Genomic DNA, 7466 nt, shown 5'->3' with positions numbered 1-7466 from the left:
TACGACCGGACTGCTGAATTCAGACTCGGATTGTTCTATTATTTCGTCTTTCAGCCACTGATCGACTTGGTCATCGATTATGCACCGTTCAGCAAAAGCGAATCTGCGTGGTCTCGAATAAATTGGACTATCGTCTTTTAGAACAATACGCATTTCAACATTTGTCGATTTTGACTTTTCCGGCTTATAGTTTTTGATAAGTTTGTTCACTTCGCACTTTGTACTTTTCGATGCATTTGAGTCAATGTCAATTTCGTCGTTTTCGACCTTTATTCTCATTACCGAAGTTAATTCCGTTTCATCATTATATTTCCCGATTTGCACGCCATCGCGATTGATTTTTATTTCGGCTTGCTTACAAAAGTCTTCTCCCAAAATCACTTCATGATCTAGGAATTCAGATGATACCACTAAAAAAAACCAAATCAAACTGTTCTTGGCTTACGCAAAGCCTTCCCGTAAACGAACCGATAGGTACCACTCTCTTTTTATCACCGAAACCGTATAGAACTTTATCAACTTTAGCGAGCTTAGGTTTTTTCAAACGATTATAAAATGTTTCCGTTACGATATTATATTTGCTACCAGTATCAAGCAAGGCTATACACTTTTCATTGTTGATTGATACTTCTTTACACTGTAAAAACTCCTTCGACCGGGTTCCGTTGGGTTGAAAAATAATAATCAGAGACACGTCTGTGTCGGTTGACTGGAGTTTTTGATTGATTTCTTTATTCCAAATTATTCTTTTGCTTAGGCTAATTTTACATATATATTCTTATGCTGCGATTTATGCGACAGCTACAAAAGAGAGGGAGAGTGTCAGTACATACATACATACATACTGTTGGAGCGCATGCATCAAAGTGCTTGGTCAGCGGTCACACGCTGGCCTGGCTCTAGCTCATGTTACGCTTGTGCATACAGTGCTTATGTGAATATATGTATGTGCATATACAAATGTACATACATATATGTTCATGCTTAATTGTATGTTTACTTGAATATGTTTATGTGAATACTTCAATGTATACATATGAACATATTCAAGTGCACAATTATATTTTAATGCGTATATGTTTTAATTGTTTATACTTGCAACAAAGTGTTACAAGTTGAGCTCATTGTGTTGAGTTATTAGTTGTATGAACATACTACACCTCCCCTTTTTAGAGAATAACGTAATATTATGTAGTTATTGTAATGATTATTTATATAGAAAGGTAAAATAAAAGGTAAAGTAAAGGTGTATCTTAGGAAAGTTTTTTTTTTTTTTTGTTTGTGTCTCTTTAGGCAAATTTTCTTTCTCTTGTTTTTCGAAATTGCGTGAATTTGTTTTCAATAATAGATGAATCCATAAAGATTTTTGTTTTTTTTTTTTTGTAAAAATTACTTAAGTATCATGATAATTATTATTTTTTTTCGGTTGATCATTCCGAAAATGGTTTTAGTCTGTTTTTATGAACCTTTTGGTATTTATTCTTATTATCTGCTATTAATATATTGTCATTTTCTTCTATACTCACTACCTTATAAGGCCCTATATATTTAGCATCTAGTTTATGACCTATTTCTTTTCTTAATAAAACTTTATCTCCTATGTTTAAATTGAAATCGGCAATATGTTTGTCGTAGTATTTTTTATTACTTAACTTATGGTTTTCTAACATTATCCTAGCTCTTTTATATGCTATTTCTATTCTAAACTTTATTTCCTTAGAGTAGTCGTCTAAATTGTATATTGGATCTATTCTATCGATTTTGTTAAAATCTATGAACTGATTTGGTAGTCTTCCAAATACTAGTTCGTATGGACAATATTCATGCACTGCCGAGGGTGTTGTGTTGTAACAATAAGTGAAATATTGTATCCAAGCATCCCAATCGGACTTATCTGCTGATATGTATGAACGAATATATTCATTGAATGTTCTATGACTTCGTTCTATTGTCCCTAAGGTCTGGTGGTGGTATGCTGTAGATGTCAGATTTTTAATCTTCATGTACTTGCATATATCTGTTATAATTTGGTTTTTATACTCAGTTCCCATGTCCGTAATGAGTGTTTTCATTGGACCGTACTGTAGTATACAATTTTCGAATATAGCTTTAGCTACATTACTTGCACTCTTAGATGCAACTGGAATGGCTATTAGGTATTTTGTCAGATCGCATATCAATGTGACAATATACTCATTTTCATTATCTGATTTTGGTAGTGGACCTATTGTGTCCACTATAACCTTATCAAAAGCCTTCGCTGGTGTTTCTGTTATTATCATGGGAGTCTTCGTATGTGTCGTCGTTTTTGACACCTGGCATTTATGACATCTCCTTATGTACTCTTTGATATGGCGTCCCATATTTTTCCAATAGTAGTGTCTTTTGATTTTTGCCAGCGTTCTGGTAATGCCAGTATGACCTCCTTGAATTGGATCATCATGATATGTAGACAGTATTGCTTCTTTTTCTTTTTCATTTTCTATTAGGGTCACCGGCTGGAGTAGCGCTACTCTTAATGTTTTCAATATAGTATTGCCCATATTTTTAAAAGAATCTATTGAAATAATTTCAAAGATCTTTTCGCTCGGTGCCAGTTTTAGTTGGCTGATTTCAAGTATACCGGCTTGCATTTCAAGCCTTTGGAAGAACTGACCTAAGTCGAGAATTCCATTGGTATACAAATCGCTAACTTCAATTCTTGCCATAACTTTCTTTCCATGTTTCAGTGAACATTTAGATTCTGTTATTCGCAAGGTCACTACTTTTCGTACCTCGTCATTATTGATGACTTCGTATACGTTGGGCCTAGAAGCATTTTGAAGTTTTTGCCTTGGCAAAAGGTCTTCTTTATTAACTGCGCAGTTTTTCTGTCTACTTTGTTGCCTGGTAGTGACTTTCAGGACTTTTATACTCATATCTTTTAATTCGGATATAGTTATCCGCGATAAGGCGTCTGCCACAAAATTGTCTTTACCTCGCAAATACTCTACTGTAAAGTCGTACTCTTCCAATTCTAGCCGCATGCGTGTTAGTTTTGAACTCGGGTTGACCATGGAGAATAAATATGTTAATGGTCTATGGTCTGTTCGCACTGTGAAGTGTTTTCCATATATATATGGTCGAAAATGTGTTATTGCCCAATGTATTGCTGCTAGCTCTTGTTCTGTAGTACTCTTGTTGCTTTCACCTTTAGTGAACGCTCTTGATGCATATGAAACTGGAAGCTGGAGTCCATTATAGTTTTGTGTTAAAACTGCTCCACATGCTTGTTTGCTTGCATCCGTGATTATGCAAAATTCTTTGCTGAAATCTGGGTACTGCAATAGATTAGGTTGAACGAGCTTTTCTTTTAAGTATTGGAATGCATTTTCGCATTCTGCTGTCCATTCGAAGGGAACATTCTTTTTACATAATCTTGTTATGTGCCGGGAGTATTCGGCGAAATTTTTTATGAAACGTCTATAATAATTGCAAAATGCAACGAAACGTCTAGCACTATCTGCATCATGTGGGACTGGATAATTCTTGATGACGTCAAATTTTGTGTCGTCTGGCAAGATTCCTTTGTCTGTGCATTTGTGACCTAGGAATGTCACCTCATGCATAAAAAATGAGCATTTTTCTGGATGCAGTTTTAGATTGTTTTTTCTGCAAAGTTTAAAAACATCTACTAAATTTTTAATCATATGTTGTTCAGAACAACCAATAACGATTAAATCATCCATATAGAGAAAAGCTTGGCTGGGCTCAAGCCCTGAGAATGCTATTGTCATCATTCTTTGAAATGAATTAGGTGCTATTTTTAGACCGAAAGGTAATCGCGTGAAGCGATATGAGCCATTGCTCGTTGAAAAAGACGTTATATCTCTTGATTTTTCTTCTAGTTCTATTTGATGAAAACCTGACATTAAATCAAGGCAAGAAAAATATTTTGCTCTTCCCAATTGATCAAGAATATCATCAATTCTGGGGAGCGGAAACTTGTCTGACAGCAATTTTTTGTTTATTTGACGATAGTCAATTACTAATCGCCAGTTTTTTTCTTTAGATCCCGAAAGTGTTTTCTTTGGGACTAGTAAGAGTGGGCTATTATAAGGCGAAACAGACGGTTCAACAATACCCTGTTCAATTAACTTTCCAACTTGTCGCTGGATCTCGTCTATTTGGCTATGCGGGCTCCGGTAATTTTTCACATATACCGGTTCATCATCCTTAAGTCTTAATTTTTGTTTATAAAAATTATTTGTTGTGATCGGTTCGGTGTCAAGTCCGAACACATCACTATACTCAGTGCATAATTTTTCCAGTTTGTCTTTGAATAGTGTTGGGAAATTTTTCTTCAATTTATGAATTACAGATTCTTTTCTTAAATCTTTGGTATTTTGAACTATATCGTAGTTCGAAAGTGATTCAAATTTTAAATTGTTAAAGCCTACTAGTTGGCAGTTATCTGTGGTATTTAAGAATCGGACATAAGTACTTTGGGCTGTTGCAATAGTGTTTGCAACATAAACGCCCGGTTTAATTTCCTGATTCGGAATTAAAATGTTACCTTCTGCTGAAGATAGTTCTATTTTGCGTACCACTTGGGATCTTGCTGGTAGAAGTGCTGAGTTATTACCAGAATTGAATGTTATTGGAACGTAAATTGGGTACTTTAATGTTTGTGGTCTAAGTATAAACCAATCTTCTGAATTGCTGTAATCTATTTTGCAATTAAAAGTTTTTATGAAATCTAATCCTATTATTCCATCGCATGGGATTGCGAAATCTGCATGAAGCAGATGAAATTCGTATGGAATAATATATTTACTTGTCTGCAATTCTATTGAGACTAGGCCTTTGGAATTTATTACTCCTTCTCCTATGCCTCGAATGTCTACAGTTTTGTTTACTTTGATGTCATGAAATACATCAGAATTTTCTTTTATTATTGAAATATCTGCACCGGTGTCAATTAAGAATGTTATTTTCTTATTGGTTTCAACATTCTTAAATGATACGAAATTATTAAGACTTAGGTTGATAGAGTATACTTTATTTTTTAACTCTGAGCATTTGGAGGAGCTTGTCCGTTTCCCTGGTCGCTTTGGGTAATTCGGACATTTGTATTGTTATAACCATTTTGTTGGTTATTTGTGTTTTGTCTATTATTATTTTGTTGTCCACCTCCACGGCCGCCTCTTCGGTAGCGTGAATTATTTCGGCCTCGTTGGGCTCTGTGGGCATCGTTATTGCTCCAGCTCGAATTGTTGTTGTTCCAATTCGAGTTGTTTCTCCAGTTACCATTATTATTGTAGCGGCGTCTACCGCGGTCATTATGCTGGGCATAAAAAATGGTATTATTTTGGGAACTTCCCGTGGAGCCCGACTCTACTGAAAGAGTGGTAAATCTAGTGATGGCTTCTTTGGCTGAATCAAAGTTTCCCGATTCCATTAGTAGCTGGACTCTTTGACTTTTGGTATGACTTACCATAGCATTTACTGCCACTTTGGTAGTGTATTTTATAGCCTGTTCATTTGGAAGACCATCCGAAATATACGCGCCTTTTAGGGCGTCGGTCAACTCAGTAATCTCTTTTGTGTATGAAACACAGTTATTAGGGTTTCTCTGCAGATTTTTAATCTTTGCTGTTAAAAGATCCACTGATTCACCCTTAAAGATTGTTGACAGTTTTTGTATAACTTCGTCAATCGTTGTTTCCGAGCTTAGCGTATTACCCGCTTGACCTTTCAATTTTGATTTTATTATTTCGATGGCTACTGCTTCATGCGTTTCTTTTATGGTATCAAGTACGCGAAGTGCCCCAATGAAACCTTGTAGGTTTTTAATGTCACCATCGAAGAATGGTAGCAGCCTTGTGGCTGTGTTTATGAATTCTACCACTGTTTGAGTCATTTTGTTGCTTCCTTTTGGAATTGCTGGTTTATTATGACTTATAATTGACTGATCAGAGCTCACTGGTGGTTTTTCTTGACCTCTTTCATCATCGGCCATTAGTTGCGTTTCTTCTTCCAGCACTATTGAAGTTTCCAAATCAGTTGTTTGTTTAAATTCAATATTGTGTCTGTTTAGCACAGCTATTGCTTTTTGTTTGCAATCACTGTAGAACGCATTTGCGGCTGTTTTTTGCCCTTCCTTTAGTTTGCTATAGTGCTCAGTTAATACTGCCCTAATAGCTTGGAGCTTCTCGGTTATTATTTTCGTGTGTTTGGTTACTGTGTCTTGGGATGTTTCTCTGTTTTGCGAGAGGCACTTACAAGATTTAGTTAATTCTTGTGCGTGTATTCTAGCTTTTCCAATTATATCATCCCAAGTAACCATAGTTTGTTAAAAATAACAAAATTTTCGAAAATGTTTATGTTTATTTATTTTTTTTTTTATTATTCTGTATCTATTATTTCTACATCTGAGTCTGTACTCGATTCTGATATGTCTATCAGCGCGATCGAGTCCTTAAAAAGTTCGTGGACCCATCCGGGTACGTCTTTATGTAAAGGAGTCTTAGCTAACAATCTACTATAAGCTACTTTTATGGATTTTTCCATAAGATCTACAATTTTTTTTTGTAAATTTGTAGTTGTGGGCTATCCAATACCTTATTTCCTTGTATTTGTGATTTGTTTCGCCTGATTGTATCAGGAAATCGAGGAAAGGTAAGTATTTTTGTAGCCTTTTTGTTTCTATCTTATCCATATTCTACACTAACTTGTTAGGCCTATTAATATGGATGTACGTATATAAAAAAAATCATGGAGGCTTACTGCCTCGGTTCCTCCATTCGGTAGAAACGATATGTGCCTGCTGCGTTGGAAAAGCAACATACATATGGTACTGTGAGGATGAAACTCATCTGTACCCTAGTGCTTCCTTGAACTGGGAATTCTTCTCCCGTTATATTTAGGTAAGCTGACTTAATTTGTACCAAGTTTATTGAGTTCTGTGGTGAATTGATATGCTCATTTCTAAAAACCTCAATTAAATCTTGGACAATACTGGGATGCCTAGCGTTTATTTTTCCAAAATAATTATCAAGAGTGGCCATTGTTTTCCAGAATTATTATTATTTTTTTTTTTTATTGTTATTCGCGTGTGTGCATATGTATTCTTAGACCTTATCTAGGTCATTAGCTTGGCTTATGGCTCTTTTGGTTACACATTTGTTGTGTAATAGATAAGCTTTATATAAAATATATGCGCACATTATTACGACGATTATTAATAACAATATGTTCGTTAATCTCAAGTCAGTATTTGATGATTCGATTTTATTTATTACATTAGCAGTGGAGTCCACTGATTTTGTTTCTATTAACCCCATTGTGGGTATAAGAGATATATCATCAAATTTACTTATGGAATTATCGAACATATGGAGTTTATATAAAAAAAATTTTTTTTTTTTTTTTTGTGTATAATTCTAATAATAATCTCACTGACTAACGATCCTATATGAGACTAT

The 7466-nt window shown here is 34.9% G+C and overlaps 1 long non-coding RNA gene across 1 annotated transcript; it reads left to right on the top strand.

The window, feature by feature from the left end:
• The first annotated feature begins 6497 nt into the window (after nucleotides 1–6497).
• LOC124461549 lies at nucleotides 6498–7156 on the top strand. Its single transcript, XR_006955136.1, has 3 exons — nucleotides 6498–6660; nucleotides 6721–6908; nucleotides 7013–7156. It is a non-coding gene; the product is annotated as an uncharacterized LOC124461549 (long non-coding RNA).
• Nucleotides 7157–7466: the final 310 nt, after the last annotated feature.

This window comes from Drosophila willistoni, unplaced genomic scaffold (genome assembly GCF_018902025.1).
Source record: "Drosophila willistoni isolate 14030-0811.24 unplaced genomic scaffold, UCI_dwil_1.1 Seg531, whole genome shotgun sequence".
NCBI lineage: Eukaryota > Metazoa > Arthropoda > Insecta > Diptera > Drosophilidae > Drosophila > Drosophila willistoni.
This window is presented reverse-complemented; position numbering and strand designations above follow the sequence as displayed.